The sequence below is a fragment of the Styela clava genome, chromosome 9 (assembly GCF_964204865.1).
Source record: "Styela clava chromosome 9, kaStyClav1.hap1.2, whole genome shotgun sequence".
In the NCBI taxonomy this organism is placed as follows: Eukaryota; Metazoa; Chordata; class Ascidiacea; order Stolidobranchia; family Styelidae; genus Styela; species Styela clava.
Genome location: NC_135258.1, coordinates 7,411,798 through 7,430,417, shown reverse-complemented (window position 1 = coordinate 7,430,417; position 18,620 = coordinate 7,411,798). Strand labels below are relative to the sequence as shown.

Genomic DNA, 18,620 nt, shown 5'->3' with positions numbered 1-18,620 from the left:
AAAATACCCCCACCACCAATATCGTCACGGTTTGCAGTACTTATAACATGTCGGGGATGTTTTTCTAAAATCTCACATTTTGTGCATTTGTGAAGAGGAATTACTACAAAAGATCCCTAATAACGTGGTATCTCAGAATCATTATTGCTTTTTTTGTAGTAAGACGAATCTCATATAGCCCTTCAGAAAATTGCCTCTACAATGCGATCGTATCACAAGAGAGAGGCATAGCATAACACAAATAACTCAGCAATATACGCTGTCTGTGTGTCGTTAATAATGGGGAAGATCAACAATTGTAAACGGGATAGGTTGCGTACAACCCTTTATAAATCGCCACAGGCGACACGTTTGTATCACCAGGGCGGGGTATTGGTAATAGTTTTCAACTAGCAATAATCGCACCTCGGATAAACCTCATTGGTTACGATACTGCCACTGCGCAAAGCTGAAGGAAAAGCTTGCACAATTTTGACTAGTAGTATTGAAGAAATCTACCATTTGTGGTGACTCGAGGAAACGCACATAATTGCCACGTTTATATAAATTAAAGTTCCTGCAATCGCCTTTTTTAATAAATCATTCAATATCACAAAATTGACAACTAAATACAACATAAACTGATTTACGATTCGATTGTTAAATTACTTTCCTTTTTGGAAAGCGTCATGGAGTTGTTTCCTGATTCGCGTTGAGAGTATAATCAGCTGTAAACAGAAAAATACTGATCAAGATGTCATAAGAACATTAAGCAATGCGATTTCGTTCTCAATTTGGAAGTTGGGAAACCGGAAGTAGAATTAAAAAACATGGCTAGATAAAAATAATCGCTCGGGTAGCAAAAGTATAAGAAAAAATATTTTGCTAGAAGTTTTGTTAACTGCTTTGACATCTCTACTCATAAGGCTTGCGATACGCTTTCCCGGCTTGAATTCACATATAATATATATATATATATATGTTTTATATATAGATTGTCAAGAATTGGACAAAAAATGGTGTAAGACCTGTTGAAGACTTAAGTCAGAGGTGACGAACCTGCGGCCCGCCAGAGAATTTCGTGCGGCCCGCGAAGCATTCAGGCCATTCAGTGTATGGTTGGCTTGAAATCATAAACCTTTGGAAACTGTACAGCAAAATTATTAATTAAATGTATTATTAATATTACTGGCAACTACATCTATTTTTGTTGACTCATCGATACCTTTAACAATGGATCAAATTGACCAGCATGGTATTAGCATAGTTACACTGCCTAATCGACAAACGCATAAAGATTAACGGAGAAGGGGTAACTTTTGTGAAAATGTAATGTTTCCGATTATATATATTTTATTATATTTGTTCTTGCAACACTGATTCCGCCATATCGCAATGCTACCACCCAAGGTTATTTTCAAGATATCAACGTTAGAGAAATCCGTAGATCTGGGATAAAATAGTAAAGACTACAATTTATTTCATTGATTGTATGGTGATACTAAGGTAGTCGACCAAAAAAATCTCGGATAAAAAATGCTGCGGTATTCGAACGGAAATTCGGATCTTGAACACCCGAGCCGAGCAAAGCTCGCAGCCGAGTGAGATGGCGCCACCAGTAACCCAACTTAATCGATACAGGTCAAGACTGACAGACGGAAATGTTAGTATTCAGTTGAGACTTCCAAAAATTTCAGTTCATTCTAATATAAAGTAGCGCTTCGTAAGGCAAATAACTTTCCACAAATGTCACCGAGCACAATATTCATTGAATGTTCCTTTTTATTTTATCTTATGCTGCAATATATCATTAAATACCTTCATCTTTATGGATACAGTTGTTTGTTTTTGTTAATGAAAATTAGCAGGTATCATAGTATGACTAAAAAGTTGTGCGGCCCGCTTACTCAACAATGACTGATAAAATGGCCCGCGGTAGCAAATGGGTTCGTCACCTCTAACTTAAATGGTGTAATATCATCCGAATATCTTTCTACAATCCGCCTGCCTATTCGCAAAAGGTGAATGTAACTATAGAGAATCTAGTTGAATTAAGTTGTGACTGTAGGAGCACAAACACAGTGAATCCGAATTAAATTGGAATGCATCAATGTGGTTACATTTTCCAAACAATTTTCACAGCATGGTAATTTGAACTTTGTTTTAAAGCTTTTATCAGCTGATCATCTCGTCTCAGAATGACCGCGTCCATTTGCGACCAATTTGGTGTTTTCCGCACTTTCATCATACAGTATCTGTTCCATAATAGTTGTCAAGAAGTGTTTGAATTAAAAATGGCGGACTGTGAAGCAGACCCTACCCTCTTGATTCTCTTTGTGTAACGATGACGGTGCAGTTTTAATTGAAAAATGTAATTTTTACGTTCACTCATCGGTAACTAAGCACAGTAAGTATAACTAACATTGAACTATTGAAGTGCATGATTATGTAAATATTTTCTGGACATTTTTAACAGCATGTAAATTTAGACTCTGTGTTAAGGCTCTGTGTTGAACTTACATCTGCATGTCGACCTTACAACAAACATAATTCGAACTTAAAAACATCAATTCATCATGGTATCAAGCATGGTTAAAAGAAGAAAACCCAGAGAGCGCAATTAATAGAACAGTTATTAATATGACGTTGTCTCAGATAAAATTCTACTTAAGCTTAAGTGGGTGTGGAGGGTTCTTATCAACACTTAATTAATCATCGTTACAATGCATTTTGTGGTTGAGAAGTTGAAAAAGAATGCTTTAGGAATGCGATATACATCTGGTTTCATATTTTCAAATTATCGTTTTTGACTCAATTATCGTTCTGTGTATTTTGTGACGAAAGAAAATGGTGGGTTTTTAATATGATCTTGTTGTAGCCAGTTCAGTTTTAAATAATATCTTTTAAATATTTAATTTAACAAGTATCACGCGGATCATGCAAATAAAATAATTCATGCACAAAACTGCATGTGTTGCTTTTGCACCCAAAACCTGTTCGCATGTTTTGACTACTTTTAGCAAATATATTAACACCAACAGTCGCCCTTCAAGTTTTTACCTTTGCTATCAAATTTGTCATATTCGCTGGACCTTTAACAGAGACTACAAATTATCAATTGAGTTGGTATATTGTAACTATAGTGTGGAATCAACTGCAATTATGAGACTTGTCGCTTTATACTTAACGATTTTAATGTCAGACTGAGGAAGTTATCGGAAAATTATGAATACAATCGTTAATATCAGCTTAATGAAAGATCAATAAGGCGATAGAGGGATGTGGTAACGTAACTTAGCAATTCGCCATAGCGGTATCATTAATCGTTGGCGGATAGGGTGCCTAATTGCACAGCCTACAGTACAGTACAGTCTGATTGTAAGTCTCACTTTCCGATCAGGTCAACCGGTTTTGAGCCTAGACGTACGAAAAACGCTCTCGACAACGTTATAAATTGTTCCCTCACAATGTAATGTTTGAACCCAGTCATCCATATTTATATTAATATGATGTCGTTATAATAACAAGATTAGTTGATTCCACTGACAAGGGTATTAATCAAATTATCTGACCGCATTGTCGCAAAGTAAGCTTTAGGGAATGACATCATAATTGGGAGAAATCTGTGGTAACTAACGTGTGGTGGTTACGTCATGTCATAAATGAATAAATCAGCCCTCATCATTTCACACAATAAAATACATATGAAGTGAGTGCATAGGAATGAAATAGCAAGCCATATTACACTTCTTAAGCTGAAAGAAAACTAGGTCATCTTTTTCAAGTTTAAACATTGTTTTGAATGTCTTTCTATTTTATTTGTATAACGACTATAGTTTCTGTTTACAGTCACATAATTCATGTTTACAAATGAAACAAAAGTTAAAGGCAAATTATCGGGGTGATGTAATAATAATAATTCTGAACAAGCCAATCCGTTGAATAGATTAAAACGTATTAAGTGTAATAAATGTCGAATCAATGGTACTCCCTTAGTATGTGTACCAGGGCAGGATTATAGGCCATAATTTTATTCCGATTTTCCTTATTTCTAAGTTCTATTTCGAGTTCGGGGACTGCCTGTGTTAGCCAGCAAGTGAATATACCCCCTGCCGGTATGTTTCAATCCCTTTACACAACTTGATGTAGAGTAGGCGAACAAAATTAGTTACCTCCATATTGGTACATACACTTCACACTTCAGGAGCGCCGATTCAATAGGATTCCGACATTTTCTGGTGTAATGAATAACAAATGAACATAAAAATTTAGACTTGGCGATTGCAAACAGAATTTGAATATACGCCGTATGATTGAACGGTAAGTTACGTTTAATGAAGTGGAACTAGGGTCAGACATAAAAATAATCCTTCATTTTGTTCTGTTTATCGAATGTTATTATAAGTAAGTAGGTTTATAAATATGTAATTCCTGCCTATTGCCAAATATTGTAAGAACGATGATACGTGATGGGCGTTGTAATTCATAACAACAAAAATGAATCAAAAATGTCAATTGTCAGTCTCAAAATACCTTGATTACATGAAGAAATCGTTGAGAAAAATAATAGAGCTTGTAAATAAACAGTTCCAAGAAATACGGTGGATTACATGTATTATAATGTGACATTGTAAAAGGTTTGAGCAGTATCTTTAAAATAGCTAGTTTGGTTAGTGTTGGGGTGTGGAAGAGAATTGAAAATGATGGATATTAGCAAATAGCAGCGTATGTGTGAAACAAGTTTAGTCAAAGCTGATTGCAAGAACAAATCGAAGCCAGAGATTTTTCTGATATTTAGTAGGTGACTGTGTCATCTCTTTCGTAGATGTTCCGAGTAATCTCTTGTTTGTTTATTAAAAAGATAACGTTTTATAACCAAAACAATTCCTGAGAAGGTCAAACCAAAATATCGTTTCTTGATTTATAATAGACTGTTTCTTGTAATTTGTAAAAATATGCGAAAACATGATGATAAAGAAACTGGGTGGGTTTGAATTGTATATAAACATGATTGTCTTTAAAAACCACTATTTCAATGTTGTTTGGGATTACAGCACTCCTGTGCCAAACCTATTTTTGTTATGTCGATCCCGAAATACTAGGAAATTTCACGAAATCCCTTACAACGCAATTTATAAACTAAGGGCTGAACCCGGAGGTAAACTTAACTTTTATCGGGGTAAATTTCACAAGCAAGAACGTACATGACTAAATGTAGCTGTTGACCAGATAGAAGATTGCAAAGTATTTTCTTACGCAATTGATGCTTTTGCCATTATCACGCAGGCACCAGGGTCCAACCTAGTTCCATTATCTTAATTTCATAACACAACACTGGAATAGACATCCTAAACAATAAATAGGGTAAATTTCACTTTTAGGAAAGGGGTAAACGAGATTATAAATGTCTGAATGGAATCTCTGTTCTGAAATAAATGACAGACATCCCGCACGAAAAAATGATTTAAAACAAATATAATTTTATGTTTGTTCATTTATGCTGATGACAAAGAATATATTTTCTCTTATCTCTGCAGGACTGTTATTGTTGTAATTCTAGAATATTTGACAAGCGAATTGTGACATATTTTAATTTAATTCTGTTTTATTGGACACGTTTAGTGGACATAACGATCGTTTTGTTGGTATGTTGTTCTTGTTGTTCTTTGACACTTTTAAGACACCTAGTGGAAATATTAAAAAAACGGATTTCACTTTGATCACTGGACCAATTGCTTTGAAATTTTTAGTGGTTGAAGATGAAATTTTTCTCCAGAAGGCTATTACTTTTATTTATTTCAAATATTTCTGTTAGCTCTGTAAGATTTGTTTTTGTTTGATATGACGTCACTGAACGTTCTGCGGGCATCGGACGCCATTTTGTGTCCGACTGCACTGCTCCGCTTGGTGTGAATATATTTGTAGACTGTGATCTGACGGTACGGTAAACCGTACTGTACTGCGAACAGACGTGTCCATATATTTGAGCGTAGCTCTCTTGTCCTTCATGCTTTCATTCCTTCGTACAGTCATGAACATTGCATGCGCAGCAGAATAATGTTGGGGATAACTGTAATAAATATTTCAAAAAGAAGACAAGAAACGTAAACGAAACGTCAACTACAAACGTAAACGAAACGTAAAATACAAACGTAAACGAAACGTAAAATACAAACGCAACGTTGGACCGATGCAAATCATGACATGATGGCTTTGTCCGTAAAATTAAGATATCCAGCATGTTTATTGGTTATATCCGCTGCCTTCAAGCAATGGCGAACATAAAACACTCGATACTCCCGCGTGTTACTTATATATGTCGATGAGTACGACCTCTGTTGTGATACGGGAATAGAAAAGAAGTGACACTGCGACAACAGTAATGTAGGGAGTTTAAAAATAAAGATTCAGCTACATCCAAATCGCTAAATAGCCTTATAGAAACGTGTCCACAGTTTTTAGAACGGTCAACCAAAATACCATTTCTGGAGATAGCTTTCGTTTTGAAATAAGTTTATAGAGGGATAGGTTCCGCAGAACCCTCCAGAAATTGCCACAGGCAACGCGTTTACGTCACCAAGGCGGGGTATTGGTAATAGTTTTCAACTAGCAATAATCGCACCTCGGATAAACCTCATTGGTTACGATACTGCCACTGCGCAAAGCTACTGCTGAAGAAAGAAATTTGCGTATAGGAGTGTGAATGCACTCTATCATTTGTGGTGGCCCTAAAACCTCACGTAACTGTCACATATTTCCGCGAAATAAAACTGGGATGTACAAATTAGAAATTAATATTAATTTTGTATTTCACATCATCACGGACACCAGTCCATTGCTTCATATTTATTTTATACTATTTAATAAATCCCAAAAATCACGGGTTATGTACATCGTACATCAAATTCCAAGAGAAGCTGAATATTTTCATACAACCGGTAAATGACACAGTGACAAGAAGAATGACAAAAGTTTTAATCGGCAAAAGGAAAGATCAAGTTATATACAAATCGCAAGAATCTAGGGATCTTCTGAACAAAGCCCCCGACTCTAATGTAAAAATTGTGAGAATTAAGAAAACTCCCCCGCCACGTTTTTAAATAACAAATTAGTAATTATCCAGTTGGGGTTAGGGTTAAGAATTACTCAAATATTCGAATTTACAGCGCAATCTGCATTCCTGGCCTTAACCCAAACCCTCACTAAATAATTACTAATTTTCCTATTTTGAGCATTGTCGGTGTCTTTGTACAAATGATCCCAATATAAAAATAATCTCGTATATCTCGAGGGAATATGGAATTCTTCAGTTCCACGTCTGTGCTACATTGTTTATATTTTTAGCAAACCTCTCTTAAGTTTTTGATGAAATCTTAGTACAACAGAAATACCTGCAACCCGCTTTTCTAAATTATAAGTTCGTTAAGGATAAGTTCCGCAGAACCCTTCAGAAATTGCCACAAGCGACACGTTTGTATCACCAGGGCGGGGTATTGGTAATAGTTTTCAACTAGCAATAATCGCACCTCGGATAAACCTCATTGGTTACGATACTGCCATAGCGCAAAGCTGACGACGAGGAGAAAAAAATGTTATCGGAGTGTATTTTTGATCATTTGTGGTTGAGTCAAAATGCAATGATAGTGTTCACAGCGAACCTACTAACAACAGGTCCACTCATTTCAGAAAATGTATGTATGCAAATATCTCGTACATAAGCTGCATTGAAATGACACGTTTTATATAAATCTAATACATAATTTCCGAAACGCCAAATATAACGCTAGTCGCCAGCCGCGTTGCACGTAATTCTGGTACGTAATAGAGATGTACCACTATTACCGATATTCCGATACCGATACTGTGTAATCATTACTTAATGTGCAGTGTAGGGCAGAAGGGTTAAAACAATGGTCTTTGAGCGTTGTTCATAGTACACATTATTTCAGATCGAAAAAAGAGATATATCACATAATATGAAATTGATGTTTGTATCCAGATACGGATTAAGATGCATTGTACAGTGACGCTAGTAATCTCGGTGTTCAATTAGAAAATTCATAAGCCGGGATGTCCAATTCGAAGTTAATGTTAATATCGCGACCTTCGAATATCGTTAATCGTGTTTAAAAGAATATCGAATATCGCCCACACATTCTAACGCCGCCGTCCTACGTTCAAATTGAAAGAATTTTACAAATATTTTATTTTGTGGTTGATCATAATCGTCACCGCAATAAATCAAAGTCAACATGAAAGAATATCAATCAGCACCGACAAGAAGAAGGCCTACCTATAAATGTCGAGAATGTTTTTTTACTTCACTATTTTATAATATTTTACAATTGCTATCATATATTTTGAGACAGTCTAGGGCTCTAGGCGGTCATGTCAATACATCTATAAAGAAATTGTGTAGTTAAACAAAATTAATACCTGCGTAGAGGGATAATTGTGTTGTAATTTAGTTTATCGATGTCGACGGACTAAATGACACTCGTACTTGACGACAAACAGTCAGAATTTATAGCCGTGCCCAAAGTGCATGTGGCGTTAACAAGGACTCCAATTCCACTGTGTGATTTAAAACTGGGCGCCTAGTTGCTTTTTGTTATGTGCTGTGTTGATATATTTCTTCATAATTACTATGTAATATTAAAAATGTCAATATAAAAATTTGACAGCGAAAACAGCCAGTTGAGCTAGTTTGGCTGATAAATAGCTAAAACAGGTGAATCCTATTCCCTCGCGAGGGTGGGGACATGTATGGCTCATATCTCACGATCTCCCTGGACAAAAAAATAAATTATAAAGTAGTATTTCAACTTATCTTTTAAAACATTCTTGACCTTATCGTAAAAGTAAATATATCGGAAATATCGGCCTTAATCCAACCGATACCGATACATGACCGATATTGCCGATACCGATACCGGATACCGATACATCGGTACGTAAGACGTCTAGCGTCTCTGAAGCAAAAAGCAAGAACAATGAATCAATCAATTTTAAACTTTCTGCACTTGAAAACTGGAGCGGTCGTTTGAGAGATTTTGCTTTTTTTTCTTATTTTTTCAGATATTTCTTAATCCTATGAAATATACTAAAGCGATATTTCACAACATATCTCGGATATATTGCGCTATCATGTTAGTCCCCCATTTTTTTTTACCAAATCCGAGTGCTCAGGCCTTCCCAGTAGCGGCGTGAGTTTCTACAGTTATTTTGCAAATTTGTTTAATTAAAGAATTTGATGATCAGTTTTGTGCGTAGGTTGCATAAGGCTCTAGTGCGGTCAATCAATTGATTTCTATGTTCGTTTATTTTCTAATTGCTTTTAATATGGAAGTAACATTTCCAAGCTTTTGTTTGTGACTGATACATTACGGTTATCCACTAAACAGGACCAATCCATCATTTTATTCAACCTGCCAGAATTTTTGTTCGATCATTTGCTGAAAATGTTTCTTTCGTATGTTGCTAGGAAGATACGAAACAATCTTGCAGTTTTCTATGACGCTTCCTGATTGTAACACTGACTTTAGAGTTTCCATCTCATTCTTCTTGTCAATCGATTTATTGAATGGTACGGCAACGTTATGCTAACTTGAAATGTGATATCATGGCTTTGAGGAAATATTCAAGAAATCTATACCGAATATGGGCATGGCGAACAACACGTTTTGTTGAGGCAGAAATAGCCCCTTTGTTCAACTACAGCGCAAATCGCTTTCAAATTTTCAAAAGTTGAAGTCTGAGGAGACACCGAAAGGATATTTTCTAAAGAATCTCCAGACTCCGTGTTGAACTAATGGTTTTGTATATTTTCAAGATTTTTTCAAGCGCAATGTGAAGATTTGAACTTGAAGCAAATATGCCTGAGCATTTCATATAGCAGGGGTTGTGAGAAAACTTTTTTCGATAATAATTCTATGCAATGAACTGGTTATATCTTGCTTCGTGGTAATTGGGATACCGTCAGAATATTTTTGCAGGCCGAAATAAATTTATCGAGAATGAGAAAGAATTCCCATCAACAAGAAAGAGTCCATAGGCTCGTTGTCATTTTTTTCTTGATGTAACCTATTTTATAGATTTTACAGAAATCCAGGAGTTTTGAATAAGGTAGAATGTAGAAACATGCGCTTGAAAACGTAAGAGATAACTTCTCATAATTATTAACTTCGAATGAAATTCACAACATTATTTATATTTAATTGCATGCAAATATGAGCTAAAATTTGGCCAGACGTTCTATAGTCAACTATAAATAAAACATTTTGTCTATTCCGTAAATTGCAAATTATTTAAATGATATATGAAATAACGTTACTCGACAAATACAGCAATTTTATTTGTAGAGCAACTCCAGCGCAAATTAAATAAATAAGTATAATATTTTTTGCAAAATGGCGGTGCACTAATTAATACCTATTTTCGTTTTTAAAAGCTTTACGAATAGAATTTCATTGTGCTTACATGTTCTCGGAGTTTCAACAAGATGTGGTTTCTACAAATAAGCCAAAATGTTTCGGTCAATGATACCGATTCATTCTACAGCAAAAACAAAGTATACAGACAATGGCTGGCGGCTGTGATTTTTTCGTCTTTCACAATTTTATTAAACATCTATGTCTTGGTCGTAACTTTGATTTATGAATGGAAAGTACAAAGGGAAAACAAGGAAATCATGGACCGAATTCGTCAGCAGAATCGATATTCAAGAATGAAAAAACATGTAGCTAGAGACGTTATGAGATATTTGATCATTACGTTTCTATTATTGTTCGTTGTACTCGGATGTCTTGATTTTCTTGAATTACGTTATTCTTATGACGATGAAGCGGAATTATGCAGAAACCTGCGATATGTGAAGCATACTTTGATCACTATTTGTCTCTTAATACCGTATCTGATTTACTGGATGCGTCAAAGACAATTTTACAGGTCAGATTTACTGAAGCCACTATGCAACAAATGTATGCAAACATTGAGTTGGCTAGTCTTAGCTTTTATGAGCATTTGTTTGCTTACGGGTTTACTCATAATGACTATTCGCGGCGAATATAGCAATTCCTTAATTGGCTGCACACGTGAAAAGAAATATCCGGTCCCCATATTGCTGTTGCAAATAGCGTCTATGTATATAGTTATGGCAATTTTCCAATTTTCTCTACTTTTTCTTTTTGTTTATCCTTTATGGAAATTTAGAAAAAATCATAATGCACATTCCAGGAGATTATTAAAACAAATTAAACGGTCTTCGATTGCTACAGCAATAACGATCTTTGCAATGATGATTGGTTCTTTAATTTCTTTTATATACAATTCGTACTTTCACCTGATAATTTTTGATTCACTTATATTGAAATTCGTGATCCTAGTTGTTACTATCTGTGTCATAGCTTCCTTCGATGAATGGAAACTTAGGCTGTTTCCCTTTGCTCATCACGTGACATTAGTTCAAGCTACAATCTCAGATCGGCCTCACAGTCATTCTTATCGTAATACTACTATTCTCGGATGAATACACAAAATATTAGTTGTATCTGAGACTGCCTTACCCTCTGAGTTCAATAAGAAAAGCTATTATACGAATTTTTAACTTCTCGCACAACTATATTGTGTCTATTTTCCAGTTGTTCTCATGGCAAAGGTTGAAATAACTGATTTAGCTCTGCTTTAATTAGCCAGAAACTACAAAGAGCGAAAATAATTACTCATATATTGTTTTATAGGTTTTGCTTAATAGTGAAATTAAGTATCATTTTTATCCATACTTCTGACAATATGATATTTGTAAATTGTTGTATTTATATTGATTCGGTTTGATTCTTTATTGCACGCTATTGTAGTTTAAAATATATGGTACTCTCGTAGTATGTGAACAAGATGGCGGACACCGGAACGTAGTATGTGTACCACGTTAGGGTTAGGTCATTATTTCAGGTACAAATACTACGGGAGTCACTTGACTTTGGCTAGTCCCCGAACTCGTAATAGAACTAAAATAAGGAAAATTGAAATAAAATTATGGCATAACCCTAACCTGGTACACATACTACATTCCGGTGTCCGCCATCTTGGTTCACATACTACGGGAGTACCAAATATATAGATTTATACCTTACTTCCATTTTTACTTTTTACAAGACTAAGAATTTTATTCACCAAACTTAAACCATTACTGGATTACTGTTAATTCAGTATTTGAGGGATCCTTATCCAATGTTTTTTGCGAGTCGCACCCTTGCTGTAGTTTAAGTAGTTTATAATAATGAAAATGAAGAATATTAGCAATACTATAGCAATTACAAAGCAACATTGTATTTGTGTTCATGAATTCTTATGTTCTTGTGGTTGGTATCAAATTTGATAAATTTAATTTTATCTTCATGAAATGGGTACTTGAGCATATGGCAATTCAATTTAGGGGTAATGATATTAAAAAGTTTTGGAACCACTGGTGTAGAACTTGATATGCGATTAAAATTTTCAATAACAATGCTATCATCATTTATGTATATTTGGTAGATTAATTAACATATTTTGTTAGATAATATTTGTCATAATAATTATATAATAAGTTTTGAATAATACAAGAAAAATTATGAGTACTTTGACCCTACTTTTCGGGTGTTGGTATCTTGGTGGGCTGTACTTTAGTTTCGCCCGATCGGCATTATCATTTGAAAACCAATTTCCATGCCATTGGTGAAGCAGTCTTCATTCCCTCAATAGTGATCAAAAATAAAGGCTAGGCCAATTTTATTGCTTTTTATCAGTGAGTCAATCGAGCATTTTACCTTGCAGTCTAATTTCCCAAGATTTCCAATTTTTAATATGTCAGGTTTGTGGAAGATTATATATATTAATTATATATATATAGTATATTTTTTTATTTTTTTATTGGTGTTATATTTCCAAGTTCTTGTTGAACAAATGATAAAGACAGTGACCTACGAATGACAGCCATTTCAGCAGTCTTTTTCGATTCGATGGGTCTATTGAAAAATGTAACTGACTTCCGGGTTCACATAAAGTTGAACACAATTGAATTATAGTACAGTATAGGGGAGGATTGACCCTAACTGCGCATTCGCTCACGTGTTATTGAATTGACACACGTTATGGAATGTAACCCTGATATGGACTCCTTCAGAGGTCAATGAGCACACAATGTATTGAAAGCCAAATGTTCGTATATTGTAAAGATGCACAATCCATTCCAAATACAGATATATTGAAATACACTTAAACCCTAAACGCACTTATTGTGATGAAACTGAATTTCTAACTAACAAAGAACGATAAAGACGAGCGAGGGAAAAATATCACAAAGGAATGAATTGGAGCAACGACCTTGTTTCAGGAAAATAACATGCACTATTGACAATACGTGGTGAAGAATATTGAAACATACAGTAACTATCCTTATGTACTCGCTACGTTTCAAATTTTGACTAATTGTAGATGAAGGAGACTTTTGACTAAATACATTATATATGTCGCCGGATGAGAACAGAAGGGTCTAAGTCACATTTTTGGAAAATTGACTTTTTTCAATATTTTGGGGTTTTAAGCCATGCTCTACAAGGTGGTGGTCTTGAAATCCTGAATTTCTCAATAATAAAAATTTTAGCTGGACTTAGGCCTAAAATATTTAAGAACAGAATGGGCCTAAGTCCAGCTAAAATTTTTATTATTGAGAAATTCAGGATTTCAAGACCACCACCTTGTAAAGCATGGCTCAAAACCCCAAAATATTGAAAAAAGATAGTCCTAAGTTCCAATATGATGGGCATGAACATCAGAAATGAAATGTCCAAAACTTACATCCCTAAAAATTTGTTCAGTGCAACTTAGGCCTAAGTCACCTTGTTTTACCTTGCATCCCATACAAAAAATTTCAGAAGTTGTTGAGAACAGAATGGGCCAAAGTTTCTTATGGGGGTAAAAAAGCAGGAAGGAATTGAAGCTGAAGTGCCAAAAAATATCGATTACAAAGATATTCTCATCCACATTAGAATAACCAGAGCTCAGGACTTTACTAAGTGTGAATATCTAGAAATTGGAAAATAAAAAAATTCCAAATTGTTTTTTGCGTTTTTCTCAAAACTCAAAATTGTGACTTAGGCCTGTTCTGTTCTCATCCGGCGATATATATATATACATATATATTTCAAAGTACAAAAGTTTCAGAGCAGTATTGGGAGAGTTAACAGCTATAAACATTTGCTTTGTACGTCTATGAGTGGATTATCAAACCACATATCTCCGTATGAGTATCCAACATTAATTATAAAGATATCAGGGATATTAATTTAATTTCCGAAAAGATGGGGCTAAAATATAGCAACACTTACTAAAATCAGCGATCGCTTCAACGTTTCCTATTCCATGCAGTAGAAAATAAAGGTTAATCTCAATTGCAAATTATTTGGATGCGATGTGAGAATATTTTCACTGGACAATTATAATTATCGTTTGAGAGTGTCCATAACAAAGAACAAAGATGAAATATATGCACACAAACATATACATTGACCACGTCAATGGCCTTCAATTGAAATTGTTCCGACCATTGGCGGAAACAAAAAAACAAGATGGCGGCGATTCGAAATTTAGCTTTGAACCGATTCGAATAATTTACTATTCGATTCGATTCGAATATTCGATTGGAAATGCCCAGCCCTACTTATAACATGTCGGGGATGTTTTTCTGAAATCTCACATTTTGTGCATAAGTGAAGAGGGATTACTACAAAAGATCCCTACTAACGTGGAATCTCAGAATCATTAACGCTTTTTTTGTAGTAAGACGAATCTCATATAGCCCTTCAGAAAATTGCCTCCACGACGCGATCGTATCACAAGAGAGAGGCATAGCATAACACAAATAACTTACCAATATACGCTGTCTGTGTGTCGTTAATAATGGGGAAGATCAACAGTTGTAAACAGGATAGGTTGCGTACAACCCTTCAGAAATTGACACAGGCGACACGTTTGTATCGCCAGGGCGGGGTATTGGTAATAGTTTTCAACTAGCAATAATCGCACCTCGGATAAACCTCATTGGTTTTTTTTTTTTTATTTTTTTATTTTTTTTTATTTCCGGATCAGATTATAATATACGGGATCGGGGATAAACCGTCATTTCCTGTATCCCATTCGGAGCTTGGTCAGTTATAGACCGTATCACATAATGGCAATAGATGACTATTGCCGTTCTCATTGATAGGCTCCTATTTCGTCATTTCCGTTTTAGATGGTTTTTCAATTTTGAGCATAAAATCAGTAAATTAATCATTTTTTTTAATTAGTTTGTAGCAACACTTTTTTGGGCCAACCAATTTTCAATTTTCTCTATCTGTTTTATTTCTTCGCTGAGTGATTCTATGTTTTTTACTCTCCAGCCCATTTTATTAAAAGTTTTCGAAACTATGCCATCTTCTATCCTTTTACTTTCTTCGGGATTCATTTTTGCGTTTGTCATGTCCTTCATTGATTTGACCTTGTATATTTGAGTTTTTACTATATTCACTGTTATTAATATTATTTTTCGATTTTCTTTTAAGTAGATATTATGCCAAAGTAGTTCATTTAAAAAGGGGTGATGTGTTTGTAGAGCCTGATTCAGAGATTTTTGTATTTTATACAAAATCCGCCACGTGAAAGGACATTCTTTAATAAGGTGTTCCGTGTTGTCCTCCGATTTCGAGCAGAATTTACACTCCGTGATAGCCATTTTCCCGCTTACTGTATGATATAAATTGATTCTTTTTCTCTGTGTTCCATTTAGTATTGCATTGTGCGCCAGCCTGTATGATATCACCCTTTCCTTGTTTGTTATTATATTTTTTATGTCTTTTTCTTTACTTAGAATCTCTTTCCAATTGGTGCATGTTTGTGTTTCTACCTGTTTTCTTCTTCCCGATTGGTTTGATTTCAAGATCGTCTGGTAAATTTGTTTGAAAGAAATGTCTGTCCATTTTTCTTCTTTTATGCCTATTTTTTCGGTTAACTGAATGCAATCTTTCCAGTGCTTTGGGGTTTCGAGGGCATGGGGCATCTGGTTGGTGTAAAGTTTGGGATTTATTCTCTTTATCTTCGTGCCAATGTCATAAAGGGCTATTGCGTGCCATATCTCTTTAGGTTCTGTTATTGATTTCAATGTTTTTATTTTTTCCAGAAGACATGCCTGTATTTTTGTTTTTATGCATGGGGCATTTAATCCTCCATTGTAGTAATCGGCTGTTAATTTATTTTGTGCCAATAGCTGAAAGCTTTCTGGGTGCCAGATGAAGTCAAAGAAAAGTGTGTTCAGTTTCCGTATGTAGATTGGTGGTACATTCACTACTCTAGCGTGGTATATTACCTGCGATATACACAAGGCATTTAAAATTTGGAATTTACCTATCCACGTCAATTGTCTCTGCTTATTAACTTCCAGGGTGTTCCTAAGTCTTTTGAGGATTTCATCCCAAGTTTTTTCCGTCTGTTGGGGTCCTATAATTTGGCCTAAAACTTTTATATTTGGTTTCATGAATTTGTTGTACGGCGAGGTTTTAAGTTTTTGCATTGCGATTTGGTTAGTACATAATATTTCAGTTTTTTTCTCATTTATTTTTTGTCCCGTTATTAATTCGTAAGTCTTAAATTCGTTGAAGGTGTGTTCTATCGATTCAATGTCTCGCGCGTATGTTGTATTGTCGTCTGCAAATTGATCAATTACGGTTTTGTATTTTCCGATGCTGAATCCTTTTATCTTTTGGTTCGCGATGATTTTTCTTGCCAATGGGTCAGCGGCTAAGGTGTACATTGCCATGCTCAATGGACAGCCTTGTCTGATTCCTCTTGTCAGAAAGATTTTATTGGTTTTAGCTCCGTTAATTTGTATTCTGCTGTATATCCGATTGTACATTTCTTTGATTAAGTTAATGATATTTTTGTTGAAGTTTAGTTTGGTCATGGTTTTGAATAAAAAACGTTGGTTAACCATATCGAAAGCTTTTTCCTGATCGAAACTGATTATATATAAAGGTAGGTTCCATTTTGTTGTATAATTCCATATTCCTTGAACGTTTCGTAAATTATCAAATATAGATCGTTTAGGAATTGCGCTTTTCTGTGTTGGCATTATATATTTATCCAAGATAGGTTTCAATCGGTTAGCTAATATTTTTGATATCAGTTTAAAATCTACATTTAGGTTAGATATGGGCCGGTAGTTAGATAGGTGATTTGAATTTCCTTTTTTATAGATAAGGGTGACTATCGATTCTTTGCTACTGGTGGGTAAGGTGCCGAAAGCGATAGCATTGTTTACTAGCTGGTGCAAGTCATTCTTCAAAATTTCCCAAAATTCAACGTAAAATTCCTTTAATAGTCCGTCTGGTCCCGGTGTTTTATAGTTATCCATTTGTTTTAAAGTCACGAGAAGTTCTTCTTTTGAAGCTAAGGTCCCCATTTGTTCCTTTTCTTCAGTGCTAAGCTTAGTTTCCCCATATATGTTGAGGTATTCTTCCATTCTATCTTCCTCACCTGGTGTTGTTTGTGTCCATAGTGTTTTATAGAATGTTTGCGCTTCTTCCAAAATTTCGTTTTTTGTTTTTAAATAATTTCCTTCTTTGTTTTGTAGACTGTCTATAGTGGTTTTACGTCTTCTAGTTTTCAATTTGTCAAAGAAATATTTTGTTGGTATTTCGTTTTGTTCTAATGCTTTGATTTTTGCTGTATTTTGTTTAAACATCACTTTTTCTTTTTCCATTTGTTTTAGGTTTTTAATAAGCATATACATTGCTTGGTTTGATGGTGACTTGTTCATGCTATTTAGAATTTCATTTTTCCACCTGCTTTCATTTTGTTTCTTTACCTTTGCTTCGTTAATTCCGTGTTGGAGGAGGCTTTTTTTAATTTTAGTCTTCAAGTTGTCCCACCAGTCGGCAAGTATTTCATATTCGTGTTTTCTTTGTTCTTCTTTTTTGTATATCTCATTTATCAAAAACTTGACTTTTTCATGCCTAAAATGAGCTGTATTGTTTTTCCAGGTTCCCCGTCCCCAGTTAACTTGTTTAATATTTTTGAAAGTGATGTGTGATGCAAAGTGGTGGTCTGAAACGGTGTTTACTAAATATTCTGTATTTTTCAATTCATGACTAATGTTGTACGGAATATATATTCGATCTATTCGTCGGGATTGTCTTCTCCTGGTAATTGTATATGATCTTTTATCGGGCCAGTGATATCTATACGTGTCTATGTAGTTGTAAGCTTGTATAAAGTCTTTCCATTGCATTTCTGTGTTCCCTAGTGTAAATGAGTTTTGGTTGCTGACGTCTATTTTCTGATGAACCATGTTAAAGTCACCGCAAATTATTTGAATATTCTTGATCTCTCTCACTAAGTTTATCAGCTTTTCGTAGAACATTCTAGTTTTTCTGTCGCCTCTTCTGGGAGGTGCATAAACATTTACTAGCGATAGCTTGTCTTTGGTTTGTGAGTTCGTCATTGTTGTCGAACACGCTCTACAAGGTATGAATGTAACATATTCAAAGCTGTGCGTTGCACATAAGTTTTCTCTTACTGCAGTGGCGGTGCCTTGGAAGAATCTTTGGTCATCCCTCTTATCGAAGTCG

General features: G+C 34.9%; 4 non-coding genes across 4 annotated transcripts; all 4 read right to left on the bottom strand.

The window, feature by feature from the left end:
- Positions 1 to 311: 311 nt before the first annotated feature.
- LOC144427464 (U4 spliceosomal RNA) lies at positions 312 to 450 on the bottom strand. Its single transcript, XR_013477995.1, has one exon. It is a non-coding gene; the product is annotated as a U4 spliceosomal RNA (small nuclear RNA).
- Positions 451 to 6,507: 6,057 nt separating this feature from the next.
- On the bottom strand, positions 6,508 to 6,646 carry LOC144427462 (U4 spliceosomal RNA). Its single transcript, XR_013477993.1, has one exon. It is a non-coding gene; the product is annotated as a U4 spliceosomal RNA (small nuclear RNA).
- A 765-nt stretch (positions 6,647 to 7,411) lies between these two features.
- Positions 7,412 to 7,550, bottom strand: LOC144427463 (U4 spliceosomal RNA). Its single transcript, XR_013477994.1, has one exon. It is a non-coding gene; the product is annotated as a U4 spliceosomal RNA (small nuclear RNA).
- A 7,398-nt stretch (positions 7,551 to 14,948) lies between these two features.
- On the bottom strand, positions 14,949 to 15,087 carry LOC144427467 (U4 spliceosomal RNA). Its single transcript, XR_013477998.1, has one exon. It is a non-coding gene; the product is annotated as a U4 spliceosomal RNA (small nuclear RNA).
- Positions 15,088 to 18,620: the final 3,533 nt, after the last annotated feature.